The sequence below is a fragment of the Microcebus murinus genome, chromosome 1 (assembly GCF_040939455.1).
Source record: "Microcebus murinus isolate Inina chromosome 1, M.murinus_Inina_mat1.0, whole genome shotgun sequence".
NCBI classification, from domain to species: Eukaryota; Metazoa; Chordata; class Mammalia; order Primates; family Cheirogaleidae; genus Microcebus; species Microcebus murinus.
In genome coordinates, this window is record NC_134104.1 from 88570934 (window position 1) to 88590618 (window position 19685).

A 19685-nucleotide genomic window follows, 5' to 3' on the forward strand; every position below is an offset into this window, starting at 1 on the left:
TGGATATTTTTTCCCTCCAAATCTTGTTTGAACCTTGATCCCAGTGTTGGAGAGAGGGCCTGGTGGGAGGTGTTTTGGTTCTCAGGGCAGATCTCTCAAGAATGGCTTGGTGACATCTTCACCACGGTAGTGAGTGACTTCTCACTCTATTAGTTCCTGCAAGATCTGATTGTTAAAAAGAGTCTGGCAACTCCCTCCCCTCTCTCTTTCTCCCTCTCTTTCCGTGTGACACACCTGCTCCCCCTTCGCCTTTGGCCATGATTGGAAGCTCCCTGCGTCTCTCACCAGAAGCAGATCCTGGGGCCATGCTTCTTCTATAGCTTTCAGAACCATGAACCAAATAAACTTATTTTCTTTATAAATTACCCAGCCTCAAATATTCCTTTATAGCAGTGTAAAGGGGACTAAGACACTATCCAATCTAAGTTCAAGCCCAGTCTCTCCAGTAGGTGTTGAGAGAACAAAAATTCAGTGTTCAGTGGCTTGAATAAGATTGCACAATAATGGGATAGTGGAACTGGGAGGGGCCCTAGTTTTGTTACTGATGTTTATCAGCTACAAGCTCAGCATTCTATCCACTACCTAAAGGTCTGAGACTTTTTTTAGGATGCCACAGACAAAAATGCAGCTAAGCTTCGTTGGGTGGGAGACAGTTATTGATCTTCTCTCAAAAGGTCTAAAAATCACACAAATATCCACATAGTTGCAAGGCATGCAATATAATGCTAAACACATAAATGGCTAACCTAGGAATAAGGGTATGGGTATAGATGTGCAGCAAGAGGATGTAAAAAAGAGTGTTAGTAGCTAATATTGTCTACATATCCATGAAACCAGAGAGGCCCCTGGTGACCCTAATGGATTATCTTCAGGACTATACAGAAATCTCTATATCCCAGTGATAAGCTATATGTGGCACACCTGATACTTATCAATACAAAGACACACCTGAAAACAATCAACATAAAATAATACATGTACACCTAAACACATTTAACTTCTTTGTATTTAAAGACAACTGCCTTTATGGGTTCAAAATCTGGGCTTAATCTCCTTAAGAGCTCTCACTCTACTCCTCCAGCATAGCAAAGGTAAAGCATCATCTATATGACATCTCTTATGTTTTCCTAGTGTATAATGTGATTTTAATGCTGTAAAATCACAAGCATATGATTCTCAAAATAACCCTTTCTGATAATTAATTTTGTGTATCAATTTGACTGGGCCATGAAACTCCTCCGAGATATTTAGTTTAACATCATCCTGGGTGTGTCTGTGAGGGTCTTTTGGAGGAAATTAACATTTGAATCAGTAGATTGAATAAAGCAGATTGCCCTCACCAATGTGGGAGGGCTTCATTCAATCTGTTGAGAGCTTGAATAGAAAAAAGGCTGAGAAAGAAAGAATTCTCTCTCTCTGCTTGATTGTGTGGGACATCAGTAGTCTTCTACTGCCTTTAAACTGGATTTGAAACATACACCATTGGCTACCTGGTTCTCATGCTTTAAGACAACAAATGTAAGCCTCCATAATCATGCGAGCCAATTTTTTATAATAAATCTCTATCTATCTATCTATCTATCTATCTATCTATCTATCTATCCAATCTTCAGTTGGTTCTGTTTCTCTGGAGAATACCAACTAATACAATCTCCCTTGTCTCTCAGTCCCTGAAGGATAAAGTCATCAAATAAATTAATGAAAATCATACTCAGAGTAAAGAAAGGCAACTTCACATATGAAAATCAGGAACTTGTCTGCTGTCTGTCCTGAAAGTGAGCTTAAAACAGGTGGCTTTACTTAATCAGGAAGTGGAAACTTAGCAGATGACCATGTAATTTGGAACTGTAAGAAATGGAAATTATAAGAAAAGCTCAGAGCCAACAGCTTAGCTTCTGTCCCCTCAGCTTGCTTGCTTACAATACATAGCTTAAGTGAAGCCATGACAGGCTTCAGCGGGTGCTGGGCCTCAAAAGGCGGTAACTGCAGGTCATTTCCTGATAAGAGATTGAAAAACCCTGGGATGCGGGGAGGGAGGGCCAAACACGGGATGACTCTGCAGTAAAATGCTGAAATGAAATGCAGAGGGAAAGCCCTAACGTCAGAACCAATCAGCTGGTAAGAGGAACCAACCAGAAAAGAGATGAAATAAACTGCTGAAGGAGACTGCGGGAGGGGGGAGGGGGAAAACTACTTAAGGGATACCTGTAACCCAAGCTGGGGTCCTTGTCAGAATAGAGGCCATTGTGATTGGTGCTCTGAGACTCAGACCCTAGCTCGAGCTAGTCAATAAAACTCCTTTTGATGATTTCAGCCTCAGTGACTCTGTCTCTTTGTTCCGTGGTACTGCAGTTTCCCGCTGTAACAGAACAAGAAGGAATAAATAGGTCTACAGTGTGCTGGTGACTACAGCTGTTATAACTCGAACAGACACATGACAAAGGTGGTGTCCATAATCAAAGGGACCCAGTGACTATGCAGACTAATGCAGAGAACCTGGCTTGGAATTAAAGAGCCAACCAAAGAGAAGATTTGGTCTGGTTATAAATTATAAAAATGTAACTTATATAAAAATTAAAGAAGAAAAACTTAAGAACAGGCATAAATGGACTAGGAGCAAAAGCCATAGAGACATCTAAGATTGAAACCAGGTTTCGGTAAAGAAACTGTTGTGCACAGTATGCTGGGACCAGCTTGTGCCTGCTCCCAAGAACCTATTGTGGCTGGATACGGTGGCTCATGCCTATAATCCTAGCACTCTGGGAGGCCGAGGTGGGAGGATCACTCTGGGAGGCCGAGGTGGGAGGATCGCTTAAGGTCAGGAGTTTGAAACCAGACTGAGCAAGAGCAAGACCCCGTCTCTACTATAAATAGAAATGAATTGGCCAACTAAAAATATATAGAAAAAATTAGCCGGGCATGGTGGCACATGCCTGTAGTCCAAGATACTCAGGAGGCTGAGGCAGGAGGATTGCTTGAACCCAGGAGTTTGAGGCTGCTATGAGCTAGGCTGATGTCATGGCACTCTAGACAAGGCAACAGAATGAGACCCTGTCTCAAAAAAAAAAAAAAAAAAAAAGAACCAATTGTATGCCTTTCTTCCCAACTCCTTGTATAGTAGCCTCACATTGGAAGCTTGTAAGTGGTAATAATGGGAGTAGATATACATAGAAATTGACAAAGGCTACAAATCAATGCTTCTTTTACAAGCACAGCACTGCCTACTGCCTAAAACCCAGTAGAGGATACATGACGGGAGCAGCACAGGACCAACAGGCCAGGCCCAGGATGCCTTCAGAGATGGACCTGTAAGATGGCCTGAGGCCAACAAATGTATTTTTTGAAGCAGCAGAGACAGACCCAGAAGTAAAATAGGAAAGAAGGGTCTGATATAATTTCCCCAGACCTAAAAGTCTTACCTATCCAAATCTAATTCAGAATATAAAGCCAAAAGGTTAATCCTGAATTGTTTTGAGGCAAAGGAAAGGAGAAAGTGTGCACTTTAAGTAATATTTAGAAATCAATGGCCTCTAAACATTTCCATTTTTATCTTAATTTTGCTTCCTGAATTTTCTTCTGAAAAATTCAATTCTAAGTTTGCTGTTCTAAGGAATATTATTTCTAAAGCTTAGTCATGATAGTCCCAAATGAGGTTGCCAGAGCACGTACAGGAAAAACAGGCAAAAATAATATAGTTAAACTTTGCTTACTTCTAAATAGAAACTAATAGCTATTTGACCAAGTACAGGAGTACCTGAAATTTGCAAAACTGCCTCCAGAGGCTCCACAGGACATCCACACTACTAGTGAAGATCCGAAATGTAATAACGAAGGCTTTAGGCTGTATCCTCAGGGATAGCCCCTGAATTTGCTCAACAATATCAGAGTTGCCCTAATTTGTTTTTTCCTTAACTTCAAGACAAGGATAAACCTTAAACAATCTGTGTTTGCATGGGCAAGGGTATAATTGCTTTAGCACTTTAACAGGAGGTAATTGCTCAGCTTATTCCAAAAAATAGGAAATTTCTTGCATTTTCTGTACCAGTTTTGGTGATCCTGAAAAAAAAAATCAGAAAACCTCTGATTATGAAATTGCCCTGTATATGCAAGTCAGAGCATTCATTACTTTGGCTTTGATAAGAAACTATTTCATTTACTACTGCAAATATAACAGTCATTTTATAGGACATGTAAAAGAATGATTGGTGATAACATCAGAACTAAGTGTATTTGTGTGTGTATTGGTTTTTCTCCTTCAGCTTATGTAAAAAACTTCTTTGATATTTCTTCTTAAAAATTATACTTAATTATAATTCCAGAGAATACTAATTTTAAAGTAGTTATAGATAAACAGTTTCAGAGCAGAAAAATTACCTTAGAAATCAATTAGTTCAGAGCCTAAATGTTACAGATGAAGAAACGGCCAGTTTGCTAATAGAAGACCTCAGGCCTAATCTCCTGACTCTGGATCCAGTGTTCTTTCAAGTGCTATGATACACTGCTCCCCCTACCTATTGACTGAGGTGTATGGCATATTAAAGTATGTATAGTTAACAAATCAGGCGAAGTGAGGGCAAAGCAGGCTAACTGAAAACAAAACACTATGATGCTTGGATAATCCTTTCTTCTATTTTCAGCAACCCAAGAAATGCTCAGCTGGTAATCTCAATTAGGGCCATCTGCAGCAACCTCCCATCCTTCCCCCTACATTCATGCTGAGTAACTCTGGCCAAGTAATCCCAACTGGTAACTGCAAGACAAAGTGGTTTCTAAAATACCTTCTACCTGTAAAATGTTCATTTCTAATTCCCTGGTCACTTTCTCAGCCATCCATTTGAGTACTTTACTATTCAGTGGCTCACCAGATAACTCTGTTACCTATGTTCAAGATGTTAGAGAATCTGCACTGTGTTTGCCTGGTATTTATAAAAATGTCCTATTCTCTTTTGGTGCAGGAGAGGTTTTTATACACACCAAAAGTGAGTATTTTAACCATATTTCTACAGATACCATCTTGCTTTATATTTTTTGCCCTTAATATTATTTCATGTTTCCTAGAGCAATGACCCTTGCTTGATGCATCAAATTTTTGTTTTCATTGTTTTGACACTAAAACCAAAGTTTAGAAGATTTCTAATCCAACATTACTTACTCTAGTAAATGATGACTAGTTTACACTGACCAGTGTCTGAAAAACACTTGTGATGATATAAATTAAACCAGTATGAAGAAGAAGTTTCTGCATATGATTATGCAGGCTCTGCCCAATTCCCAAGAATGCCATTCATGCCATACTGGCTGTGGACAGCAGCCCTCTGCTGTACCATACACAACACATACTGCCATCATACACAGTGGTGTCATCTCCCATATGGGACTCATGTTCCTGTAATTATTTAGGGAACATCAGAGCCAATTTCATGTGTTTTGCACTCTTCAGCAACTACTTACTGACTTCTTTTTTGCCTAGTTTTTGCAAACTCTTCTCCTAATTCTCAAATATATAGACTCAGTACGTTTTTTCCCCAATTATTTTTTTTTCATTTCATCATGTTATGGGGGTACCAATGTTTAGGTTACATATATGGCCTTTGCCCCACCTGAGTCAGAGCTTTAAGCATGTCCATCCCACAGGTGGTGCACACCCCACCCATTAGGTGTGAATATACCCATCCCCTCCTCCCCTCACCACTTACCTAACACCCAATGTATGTTACTACTATATTTGCATGTAAGTGTTGATCAGTTAATACCAATTTGATGGTGAGTACATGTGGTGCCTGTTTTTCCATTCTTGTGATACTTCACTTAGTAGAATCGGCTCCAGCTCTATCCAGGAAAATACAAGAGTTGCTATATCACCATTGTTTTTTGTGGCTGAGTAGAACTCCATGTTATACATATACAACTTTTTCATTCTATAAAAAAAGACATCTGCACTAGAATGTTTATAGCAGCACAATTCACAATTGCAAAGATGTGGAATCAATCCACGTGCCCATCAATTCATGAATGGGTTAGTAAAATGTGGTATATATATACTATGGAGTACTACTCAGCCATAAGAAAAAATGATGAATTAATACATTTTGTAACTACCTGGATGGAACTGGAGACCATTCTCCTGAGTGAAGTATCATAAGAATGGAAAAACTAACACCATTGGAACTAACCAATCAGCACTCATGAGCACATAGGGATATAAAACTCAATGCAGATCAAGCAGGTGGGAAGGAGGAGGAAGGAATGGGTGAAATCACACCTAATGGGTACAGTGTACACTACCTGGGTGATGGGCATACTTATACTTTAACTCAAGCTGTACAAAAGCAATCCATGTAACCAATACATCTGTATCCTTGTAATATTCTGAAATAAAAAAGAATTAATAGCAAGCATGTATGATCAACCTTCCCTGTAATAAAGGGAATACAAATGGATACAACAATGAGAAAATATTTCTCACCTATCACATTAACAGGGATGAAAAAAATTGATGTTGAGGATGTTAAAGTGAGATACCATCACACACCACTAACAGTAGTATTAATTGGTGTTACTTTTTGGGAAAGTAATCTGATGGCACAGCACAGGACCATTAAAAAGTTAATTCTGTTTGACTTATAAATTCCACTTATAGGAATAATCCTAAAGAACACAGAAATGTACATGAAAAGCTGTACAAGAGAATAAATACACATGGAAAATTTGGCAAAAAAATCCCCCAAACCTCATACCTCCAATAAAATAATGGTGCATCCATCTAATATAGTAATAATATAATGCAGAAAGTAAAATAATTTTTAGCAGAATGTTAGTTGACATGCAAAAACTCAACCTACATAGTGTTAAGTGAGGAAGGAAGAATACATTTCCAATTTATGTAATATGGCAGAGTGGATTTTCAGGGAAAACATTCCTGATCTAACATACCTAAAAATGCTGGATAAAATAGAAAACATACCATTTAATGCAGGGCTGAGCTAGTAGGAAATTAAGGGAATCAATTAATCAGAAACTAGAAAAGAGAAGCAAATACAAATCCACTAATGTAGGTGAGTACTTGGATTTGTATAATATTTTCCTGGGCTCGAGCTACTGTGCCTAGAAATTGAGTTCTACTGGGCTATGGATGCTAAGTCAAGAAACAAAGCCTGGGTCCTAGCAGGGATCAGAGGCAAACAGGAGACTTCTGCATCACCTAAAACATCACCTAAAACACCTAAAACAGGGAATTATCGAGAGGATAAATGTGCCCTTCCACAAAGATTAGTGGAGAAATTTACTATCTCATCAAGAACAGGGAGGAAAAAAGGAAGGAAGAGGTGGGGGGGTGAGAAGGAAGAATGGGAGGAAAAGGGGAAGAGAACATTATCTTCTGATTATGCCTAATTATAAGCCTACATTTGGGCAGATTTGGGGCTGGAATTCATATCACATATATGGTTTGAAAACCTGAAATCAAAAATTTACTTTCACCTTGTCCAGATAAATGTCACAGGAAGAAACAACAATTCTAAACATTCATGTACCTAATAATATTATATTTTGTGTGAATGTGTGTAAAAATATATTTAAAATGGCAGAATGATAAGAAGAAATAAATAACTCTATCATCCTAGTAAAAGATTTAATGCATCTCTGTGATTATGAGACAAGACAGATATATGCAAAGAACTATTAAGATATAGAAGATTTGAATAATATAATTAACAAGCTTGATTTAATGGACATATATAGAATTCTACACTGAAAAACTGCAAAATGCATATTTATTAGACATATATGAAATGCTTACAAAAATTAACCCTATATTATACCATAAATTGAACCTCAAACAATTTCCAAGAATTTTTATCCTGCTGGCCATATCCTCTAATTCAACGGTTCTTAAATTTCAGAGTTCATTAAAATAACATGAAAGACTTGTGAAAACACAAATTACTCTGCCCCATCCACAAAGATTCTGATCAAGTAGCTCTGGGATGGAGGCCAAGAATTTGCATTTTTAACAAGTTCCAAGGTGTATCAGTTCCCTAGGGCTGCTGTAACAAAATACCACAAACTGAGTGGTTTAAAACAATAGAAATAGAAAACAACAGAAACATGTTCTCTCATAGTTCTGGACGCTAGAATTTTGAAATCAAGACTCAATTATTAAGATGTCAGTTTTCCCAAAATTACCTATAGATTACAACACAATTCCAACTAAAACTCCATCAAGATTTTTTTTAAATCAAAAGCAAAGAAAATGGAATATACAAAATAGTTTTGAGAAAGAGCAAAGCTGAAGGATATACCCCATCTGAAGTTAGGGCTTTATAATGCTACAGTAACCAGGACAGTGTGATATTGAAGCAAAAGTAAACATATAGATCAATAGAACAGAATAGAGAGTCCAGAAATAGACCCATGCATTGATTTTTCAACAAAGGTACAAAAGCCATTCAGTGGAAAAAGGATAGTCTTTTTAATGATTGATGCTGGAACAACTGGACCTCCATTTGCAAAAAGAAATTAATCTTAACTCATAATTTGCACCCCCCACAAAAATCAACTCAAAAAGATCATTTCCTAAGTGTAAAACCTAAAACTGTGAACCTGCCAGATTAAAACTTAGGAGAAAATCTTTGTGACCTTAGGTTAGGAAAAGATTCCTAAGATACAAATTCAAAAGCACAAACCGTAAGGAAGGTAAATGAACTTCATCCAAATTAAGAAATTCTGATCTTTGAAAGGCACTGCTAAAAGAATGAAGAGACAAGCACAAACTGGGAGGAAATATTTTCAAAACATATATCTGATAAAAGGCTTAAATGAAGAATAAAAGAACTCAAAAAGCTCAGTAATAGAATAATCCATTTTTAAAAATGAGCAAAATATTTGACTAGATGCTTCACCATAGAAGATACGAATGGCAAATAAGCACATTAAAAGATATTTAGCATCACTAGTTATTAGGGAAATGCAAATTAAAACCACAAGTAAATACCAAAAGGAGGTATTACTTTAAATGGTTAAAAAAGAATATTGATAATACCAAGTGCTGACGAGGATATGGGAGTAAGTGAAAATCTCAAATACTAATGGTGAGAATCCAAAATGATACAGAAATTTTGGAAAACAGATTGGTGGTTTCTTATGCAGTTAAACACCATATGACCCAGCAATATGATTCCTAGGTATTTACCCAAGTAAATAAAAACTTAAATTTACACAACATGTATGCAAATATTTATAGAAGCTTTCTTTATGCATGATCACCCCAAATGTTACTCAACTGGTAAACAGATAAGCTGTGGCATATACACACAATAGAGTATTACCTAGCAGTAAACAGGATTGAACTGTTTGTACTGATAGACATCACAGCAACATGAACCTCAGATGTACTGGGATGAATAAAAGAAGCCAGATGCAAAAGGCTACAGGCTATACAATTCCATTTATTTGACATTTGGGAAAAAATAGCACCCTAGGGACAAAAAGTACATCAGTAGTTGCCAGGGGCTGGGAATGGTTGGGCAGGGTTGACTCCAAAGTGACATGATGTTATTTTTTTTGAAGTGATAGAGGTGTTCTAGATTTTGATTGTGTGGTACTTACCATCAAAACTTGCAGAATTGGTTACTATGTTCAAAAAAATTTAAAGGAAACAAGTTTAGAGACAGACTGAAGATATATATATATATATATAATTAGTGCTAATGGCTAACATGAGCTAGTAGAGAATATCACTACTGGAGAGGGATTGAAAAGCCTATTTATTACACAGAGGATGTTTCACGCACTTCATCCCAATTGATCCTTACACTTTACCTTGAAAGGCAGTTTCCTCATTTTTGCAGAAGGGTAGGAGAGAGTGGGGATGGGAATACTTGAGTCAGACAACTTTGTTCCCGTTTTTCCCCAAGATGTGAAATTTAGTAATCATTTGGATGTACTTTGTAAAGATATCTATATTAATGGCAATACAGAGTAGTCATGACTAGACTATCTATCCAAAAACAGATAAAACTATACTATGGTGATAGAAGCCAGGGCAGTTATTACCTTTGGGGAAAGAAAAGGGTTAGTGATTAAGAGGGGCTTCGTTAATGCTAGGAATGTTTTATATTTTTATTAGGGGGGTCATTACGCTGGTGGATTCACTGTGATAATTCATTGAACACACTTGCAATTTATTCCTATTTCTATACATATGCATATTTCAATAAAAAGTGATACATATATGATCTATTCAACTATAAAGAAAAGCAAGGGATGTTTGTCATGCAAGTCACAACAGCGGTCAGGAGAAAGATGCAAACTTCAGGGGTACATAGGTTTCCTCAAATGTATCAATTATCGATAATGTTCTGCCTAAAATGTGTGAAAGATACATGGTTATTCTTTTTTTAAAATGTTTATTTTTAAATATATAAGTAGGATTTATAAACTTCTACATGTGTATGTTTTAGAGTAAAAATAATTTTAAAATTATTTTCCTTTAAAAAAGATATGCAAACCTTTATAAAGTGTATTTATAAAGTGCATACCATACGTATGTATTTGTGTCTGAAAGAGGCACAAAAGAGACACGATCTATTTATTTTTTTTAACATTTATTCACAGGAAAGAGACTTCAAAGATACACACTAAAATGTTCTTACTGCTTCTCCCTAGAATACAGGTGAGTTTTATTTTATGTACATCTTCTTACATTTTCCAACTTATTTTAATGATCATAATGCTCTTAGTATCTGAAAGGAAAAATATAAACCAATGTTGATTTTATGAAGACGAACACCAGGTGGAACACAGAGAAAAGAACAGGGAGGGGCGTGTGGCCCTAGCGACGTGCGGGCGGGGCAGGCCGCGAGGAATGTGACGCTCCCAAGGGGGCGCCCGCGAGCGCACTGACCAGTGTGGCCTCGGGTTGGGACGTTTGGAGCCGGCGTGGGCAGATGCGGCAGCCTTGAGGCCTCCGGACTTCGCCCGCCCCCGCTGGGCTGAGCCACAACTCCCTAGGTAGGAGGAGAAGCAGGTCTGCCCATTTAAAACGTTTTCAAGTTCAGTGGCTTGATAGGAAGGAAGGGAGGTGACCTCAGGGGGAGAGCTCCAGTAAGTTGGAAAAACAGGAGCTCCTTTCTTCCTTCCCACCTGAGGAATAGGGAACATTGCTTATAGCTAGTCCCAGTAAGTGGCCGAGAAATCATCTCCTGTGGGCGGTTAGGAGACCGGGCGTTCCAGAGTGGTCCCCTGTCTGCAACACGGGCTCGCCCTATCCCATCCCAACTGTGATGAGAAAGGAAAGGCTAAGATTCCACTTGGTTTCTGAACAATAGATTTTTGTTTGTTTGTTTTTGTTTTGCTTTATCCTAACTTGTATTTTCCTAATAAAAGGTATAATTTGAGGACATCTACTTCTGGTCCAGTGAGAAATGACAATTCCAGAATTCAGATTTCGTTTGTCATTTGCAATATGGGCTGTTGTCTCCTTAACTCATGATATTACTGTGGATTTAAGACATTGAGTGTCGCAGAGGAAGGTTTTAGGAAGAGAGACAAACTGGGTTCCTCTCTCTAAGACACACACCCTGTCATCATCTTTGTATCCTAACATCATGCCTTGTACGGAATGCTTGATGTATGAATGAATGAGTGAATGAAAGAATGCATATCTTTCCACAAGGGCTTGCCTTTCAAAGGTGGCTCAGCATGAGCAATGAAAAATAGCTATCATTTTGTTTAAAATTTGCATTTCCTATTTCTTACCCCTCAAAAATATTTATAAGCATAAGTAAGGGTCTCTCTGTTTTTGAAACATCAGGGAAGTGTTTGCCATTTTTAGTAAGCCACTAGTTTGAAATAAATGTATGAAAACTTATTTTGTATTGATAAGTACTTTTGGTTAGCCTCTTATGATTAAGTTTAACATATTAACAATATTATAACAGAAACTATCCTAAGCTCATGAAATTGTTGAACTTCCAAGATTAGTTCATCTTCTGAACAGTGAAACCAGCACCTTGTAAATTGATTACAACTTAAAACAACAAATGAACATGAATCATGAGATACAGAACCTTAAAATGATCTCCAGGCATAAACCCATAGTTTATTCCTTTCTGCAGGAGAACATTTTGTAATTGAGATACGTAATGACTAAAGCTAAATCCCTATGCATAGAATGTGGCTGCAAATTGTTACTTTTTTTTCATTTTATGTGACACATCAGTTCAAAATAGATGAATAGGTACTCCAACAATGGTAAGACATGGTAACAAAAGTAATACCAACACCATATGCTCAAGGGTTTTTAAATCCTTTTACATCAGGGAGCCCAGAATCTTGTCTCTCAACTGGTATAGAATATATTGAGTCATCTTGGAAAGTAACATTCAAGTTGTAACATTTTGCACTCATGAAGAGCCTTGCTAAATTTTTTCAAAGATGTTATAAAATAAAATATTATAGCAGTCTAGCTTAAAGAGCACCAAAATAGACACTAATTTATTGCAGCTCTGGCTAAATATCAAAACATACACGATGAATGAGCATGAGCCATCTGTCCAATAGAAGGAGCATTTTTTTAATTGTCTAATTTTAAAAAATTGCTGAGGAATAATAACAGCAATAATAAAAACAATGATAATGATAGAATAACAGTTAATATTTATTGAGCTTTTACTATTATTGGGCAACCTTCTTCTATTACTCTTCTTAACAACCAAATGAGTCAGGTATTATTAATATTATCATTAACTCCATTTTGTAAATGAGAAAACTGAGTATCCGATGGCTATCACATAATAGCATCATTCCAAATTCGCCACATGTTGGGGAAAATTATTATAAAATAACCTGAGAGTAAAGATTCGGCTTTATCTCAACATTTTTGAAAATCTTCAGGGGTAAATTTATTTACATATTTCATGATATGATATAGATCTATGCACAACTATGTATGTCTACTCTGAAATGTACAGAATTCATATATTTGAACCACTAATCTTTCACAATTTGGGCAACTTCGAAAGGTAATTGAGCTGATTTGACACAAGATTTAGTGTTACAATGTGTCTCTTTAACCTTCATGAGTAGGAACTGAAGCTAAAGTCACACTGCAATCTAGAATTGCATGACAAGTGGAAAATTGATGTGGTTTTAAGTAAGACCATTTAAAGGGAAATGTTTCAGGAAGACTAGTATTATAATTGCTGAATAGAAATTAGCTCCTGATTTCAATTCCTTTTCATAGATGACTTAGTTGTTCCATCTTGCTGTTTATTTTAGATTTACTTAAATAAGTTGTACATATGTCTTTCAAAAGTAAGCATTAATATATAGAATCAAAATTTAAAAAGGTTAAATTCCTTTCTTCAGAGGAAGGGAATTGTATATTACTGTCTGAGCTGATATTTTTTAATGTATTTGAAAATATAGATCTTGGTTTTTTTTCAGACACCTTTACCTTATTGTTTATTAGGATGATAGCTCCACATGCTAGTTTAAAAGTTACTGGCACTCAACCTGGTCTGTGTTTCTCCGCTAGACTAACTTTCCTTAGGAAATTCCACATTGTGGGTGTTCATCTGATTTCACATGCATGAATGCTTCAGTGCTTTCCCACCAGTTCTCACTTAAATTCCTATTAGCCAGCATAGCTCAAGCAGAAGAATTCAATGCTGTCTTGAATGATCACCTGTTATAGCTTGAGAAGATATTGTATTGTCACCCCCCCTCCAAAAAAATGTGTGCATTTAAGTTGTTACAAATCAGCTCAATTTTGTTAACTTGAAGGTGTAAGGAGCAAAACTGGTACTTAATAACCACTTTACATCCCTGTTGAACAGACGTTTGGAAACCTAAATTTAAGGTGTAGAAAAAAAGGATCAAAATAGTTCTCTCTAGCACATATGTCTAGACCTATCTAGTCTCCACTCTAGGGAAAGAAAGAGAGAGAGAAGGAGAGAGAGTGTGTGTGTGTTGAGAGTTCATAGGATCCTCCTCTGAGAAGAAGCACAATGGAGGAATAAACACATAGAAAGCATCTAAATAAATGTCCTTAGATATTGGGGCCAGGGCTTAATTAAAGGCTTTCAAAAGTTTGGATCTCTCAGTTAATTTCCTCATCTTTTATGATCACTGATGTAGTTAAGATCGTATTAAACACGAGGGTCATTACCAGATTGAGGGGAAAGATTTGAAATACATTCAAATTGACACCATTTATGAATTTAAACACTTCAACCCAGCATCCTATGTACAGAAATGCCTTCAAGATGTTGCCAACACATTCATTGGCCAATTTCATGAATGTATGAAATGAAGGACATTCTGCAAGTCCTAAGAGCTTTATCTTCTGCATTTGCTATGTCTTCTCCACAGATCTTGTCTTCCATGGACCTTCATGTTATTCTGTCTATTGTCACAGAATTGGTTAGACCAGCAGCTACACTAAACAGATCATCTGGTTTTGTTTTTATCTTTCGATGGCAAGTGATCACTTCTGTTTTCCACTTATTTTTGACCTCCCTAATTTTCAACATATTTTCATGCTTCCAGATCTACAATATGCTCTTAACATAATGGGATGGAGTTGGATTACAAGAGGAAGAAAGTGCCATTTGAAAAAGTCCCTCGAGAGCCTAATTCATTTTTTCCTCCAGGCTTGAGAGTGCTGCTTCTGCCTGGGACAGTGACACTTAGAGATGTCGCCCTACACTGGTACAGGCTCATTTATATAAAACATGATGGAAGAAGCAGACAAAATTTATTTTTATAGCAGAACTCATTGAGCTTTAGCCCCTTTTCTACCAATGTTGGAATGTGGGAATTCGGAGGGGGACTATTTAAACTTTCCAATCAGAGATAACTCAGTAATGATTTAAAATAGCTTCTTTGCATTCAAATTCCCTTTCAAATCTATATTCCTCTCTTAAGTAGTCACCATTTTTTTTCCTTCTTCCCAAGAAGAAAGAAAAGGTTATTCATCTATATGGCTGCAGAATAGGGAAGACACCTTGTGTCAATGTCTTCTCTGCTTTTCACTGGCCTCTATTGAGACATCCTTCTTCTCACCTTTTCCCTAGGATTGGGTGTTGACTGAGGTAAAGTTGAACCTGAAGTCATTGATCTGGTCATTAGGTCACTATAGTTCCCAATTATTATGACAATACTTGGGATTGTCGGTCTTCTTAATTTTATCCATTCTGGTGGATTTGTTGAGGTGTCAAAGTGGTTTCAATTTTCAGCCCCTTGATGACTAATGAAGTTGATAATCTTTTCATGGCCATTTGGAGATACTCTTTTGTGACTGTCTATTAAAAATTTTTGCCTATTTCTCTACTGGGTCTTTTTCATCTGTCTTCTTTCATAGAAGTTCTTCATGCATTCTGGATATAAGTCCATATCAAATATATGTATTACAAATATTTTCTCTCCTTCCATGAACTGTCTTTTCATTTTTTAATGATTTGTTTTGATGAACAAAAATTGTTATGCATAATATAATCCAATTTATTATTTTTTATGTTCAGCTTAAGAAAATTTTGGCTAGGTCATGAAAACATTCTGTTTTCTTCTAAAAGCATTATTTTTTTTTGCATTTAGTTTTGCAATGCATTTTGAGATTTTTTTTCTTATGCATTATGTAAGGTAGGCATCAAATTTCATATTTTTGCATTTGACATAGGCCAGCACCATTTATTAAAAAGAATATAATTCTATTTTCTGGCTTCAACTGTTTTTTGTTGCTCTAACAGAGTACCTGATACTGGGTAACTTATAAAGAAAAGAGATTTATTTGGCCTATGATTCTGGAGGGTGGAAGATCCAAGCAGCATGGTGCTGGCATCTGCTTAGCTTCTGGTGGGCACCTTGTGCTGTGTCACAACATGGTGGAAAAGCAGAAGAGGAAGCAGGTGTACAGAAAAAGGCTGCACAAGAGGCAGCCTTGCTTTATAACAACTTGCTCTTGCAGTAACGAATTTAGTCCTACCAGAGTAAGAATTCACTTGGCATTCATTTAGTCATAAGGGACTCGCCCCCATAACCCAAACTTCCCACTAAGCCTCGCCTCCCAGCACTGTCACACTTAGGTGAGGACCAGGCTTTCTGCAGCACTCCCATTGCGTGGCAAGATAACTCATCATAAATTCAATGAGGATTTATATGTGGGTCTACTAACAGGCCATTTATTACATTCAGGTGGTCTAATTGTTTATTCTTGTATCAAAAACATGCTGCCTTAATTACTATATCTTTATTTACAGTAATTCTCAATATCTGGCAAGGTCTTCCAGCTTTGTTCTTCTTCAAGATTATCATGGCTATTCTTGGCCCTTTGTATTTCTATATAAAATGTGAAATTTGTTGTGGCTTCACTTATGAGTGAGCCATGGTCAATTTTGGTAAAAGTTTCAGATGCACTTGAAAAAAATACACACTCCAATGTTCTCTGATGTGGGATTTTACATGGGTCAGTTCAGTCAAGTTTGTGACTTGTGTTGCACAGAGCTTCCATATTCTTAAAGGGTTTTTTTTTTTTATTATTTCCTTTTTCTTTCCTTCTTTCCTTTCTGGTCTGAAATTCCAAAAGCCATTGACAGAGGTATGTTAAAATTTCCCACTACGATTGGAGATTTGTCAATTTCTCATTTTATTTGTCAGTTTTAATTTTATGTATTTTAAAGCCACATTGTTGATGGAATACAGATTTTAAGTTGTGCTATCAGGCTGAGCATGGTGGCTCACATCTGTAATCCTAGCACTCTGGGACGCTAAGGTGGGAGGATCACTTGAGGTGAGGAATTTGAGACCAACCTGAGCAAGAAGAGCAAGACTGTCTCTACAAAAAAATAGAAAACTTATCTGGGTGTGTTGGTGCACACCTGTCTTCCCAGCTACTCAGGAAGCCGAAGGAGGAGAATCGCTTGAAACCAGGAGTTTGAGGTTGCAGTGAGCTATGATGATGCCACAGAAAAAAATGTGCTATATTCTCCTTTTATAGTCCCTTTTTTACTTATAAAATATCCTTCTGTATCTGTTTAGGTCCAGTCAGAAAAAAAAAACTAGATTAAATAGATTTACAACAAAGAATTGTTAACTGGATAAAAAGTGGCTAACTACTAAAAGGGACAGAAAGAAAACTGGAAGAATTACAGAAATAGAACTTGCAACATCCTTGGGGATGAGGAGACATGGACAAGGAAATAACCTGGCACCTCACAGGATGTCATACAAAGCTAAGTTTCAGACCCCTGAGGAGAGACTGTGGCTGCTAGGGGAACTCGCTGAAATGGGATTCAGTTGCCTAAGAACAGGAAGAGGAGTGCGGCTATGATGGTGAAGAAACTTGACCAAAGAACACCTTCACTGAACTGTGAGGGCCCCCACTGCAGTGGTAGATGCTGCTTGGACCCCTACAAATTGGCACACATGCTGCTGGCCTAAACAGAGCAGTATAAGTAGAAAAAGTCCCTTCTTCCTCTTCCAGCTTTGCAGTGCTTCTCCAGTACCTTCTATCAGCAGAATCTAACTTTCATCCAATTGGAAAAATTAAAATGTATTCTGCAGAGTTCAGTTCCAGTATCACAATATAGAGTGATACATAGGCTTGGAGCTAAGGGACTGTAAACTAATAACTAGCATACCTTTTTTATTTCTAATAATGCTTCCTTCCATACAGCCTACTTTGTCTGATATTGGCAGAACTATCCCATTATCTTGATTGATTTTTTAATTTATTTATATGAATGTATGGGGTACAAATGCAATTTCATTACATGCACTTGGTGGTCAAATTAGGCCTTTTTGGGTATCTGTCACTTGAATCACATACATTGTACACCTTAAGTGATTTCTCATTATCCACACCCCTCCCATGCCCTCACCCTTCTGAGTCTCCATTACCTATCATTTCACTCTCTGCATCCTTTCCTTTGGATAGATACACAGTAGTGGGATTGCTAAATTGAATGGTAGTTCTAGTTTTAGTTCTTTGAGAAATCTCCATACTGATTTCCATAGAGGTTGTAGTAATTTGCATTCCCATTTACAGTGCATAAGCAATCCCTTCTCTCTGCATCCTGGCCAACATCTGTTATTTTTTATCTTTTTAATAATAACCATTCTGACTAGGGTAAGATGATGTCTCATTGTGGTTTTAATTTGCATTTCTCTGATGATTAGTGAGCATTTTCTCGTATAACTATTGGCCAATTGTATATCTTCTTTTGAAAAATGTCTATTCATGTTCTTTGCCCATTTTTAATGGGATTATTTGGAGGTTTTTGTTGTTGTAGTTATTGTTTGGAGTTCCTTGTATATTCTGGATATTAGTCCCCTATCAGATGAAAAGTTTGCAAATATTTTCTCCCATTCTGTGGGGTGTCTGCTAACTGTTGATTATTTCTTTTGCTGTACAGAAGCTTTTTAGTTTAAAAACCTATTTGTCTGTTTTTGTTCTTGTTACCTGTGGTTTTGAGGTCTTAGTCATAAATTCTTTGCCTAGACCAATAACCAGAAGAATTCTCCCTAGATTTTCTTCAGTATTTTTAAAGGTTTAGGTCTCACATTTAACTCTTTAACATATCTTGAGTTGATTTTTTTGTATATGGTGAGAGATATGAGCCCAGTTTCACTATTCTGAATATGGTGATCCAATTTCCCCAGCACCATCTACTGCAAAAGGTGTCCTTTCCCCAGTCTGTGTTCTCATCAGCTTTGTCAAAGATCAGTTAACTGTAAATATGTGGCTTTATTTCTGGGTTCTCTATTCTGCTCCATTGATCTCTGTGTCTATTGTTATACCATTGCTATGCTGTTTTGGTTACTATAGCCTTGTAATATAATTTGAAGTCTGATGATGTGATGCCTCCAGTTTTGCTCTTGTTGTTTAGGATTGCTTTGGCTATTCAGACTCCTTTTTGTTTCATATGAAATTTACAATTTTTCTTTATAATTCTGTGGAAATTTTTGATAGAGATTGCATTGAATTCATAGATCACTTCAAGCAATATGGTCATTTTAATGATATTATTAATAATTCTTCCAATCTATGAGCACAGGAAGTTTTTCCATTTGTTTGTGTCATCTACAATTTCTTTCAACAGTGGTTTGTAGTTTTTCTTGAAGAGATCTTTTACTTCCTTGGTTAAATTTATTCTTAGACTTTTTTTGTGTGGCTGCTATAAATGGAATTCCATTCTTGATTCTCAGATCATTATTGGTGCATAGAAAAATTGATTTTTGTAGATTGATTTTGTATTCTGCAATTTTACTAAATTCCTTTATCAAATCTAAGAGATTTTTGGTGGAGTTTTTAGGTTTTTCTAGATTTAAGATATTATCATTAGCAAACAGGGATAATTTGATTGCCTCTTTTCCCTTGGAATATCTTTCATTTCTTTTTCTTGCCTGATTGTTCTGTCTAGAAATTTCAATGCCATGTTGAATAGGAGTGGTGAAAGAGTACATCATTGTCTTGTTCCAGTGCTTTGAAAAAATACTTTCAACTTTTCCCTGTTAGGTATGATGTTGGCTATGGGTTTGTCATAAGTGGCCTTCATTATTTTGAGGTAGGTTTCTCCATGCCTCATTTGTTGATGGCTTTTATCATGAAGGGTTGCTGAATTTTATCAAATGCTTTTTCTGTGTCTATTGAAATTATCATATGGTTTTTGTTCTAAATTCTGTTT

At 36.7% G+C, this 19685-nt stretch overlaps 1 protein-coding gene across 2 annotated transcripts in view; it reads left to right on the forward strand.

Moving 5' to 3' along the window:
• Positions 1 to 10874: 10874 nt before the first annotated feature.
• SPATA16 (spermatogenesis associated 16) overlaps positions 10875 to 19685 on the forward strand; it is a 263568-nt gene continuing 254757 nt past the window's right edge. For both annotated transcript variants that reach the window (XM_012736408.3, XM_012736409.3), the window contains exon 1: positions 10875 to 11010. The gene's annotated coding sequence lies outside the window, so the exon portion shown is untranslated. The remainder of the gene's footprint in view (positions 11011 to 19685) is intronic.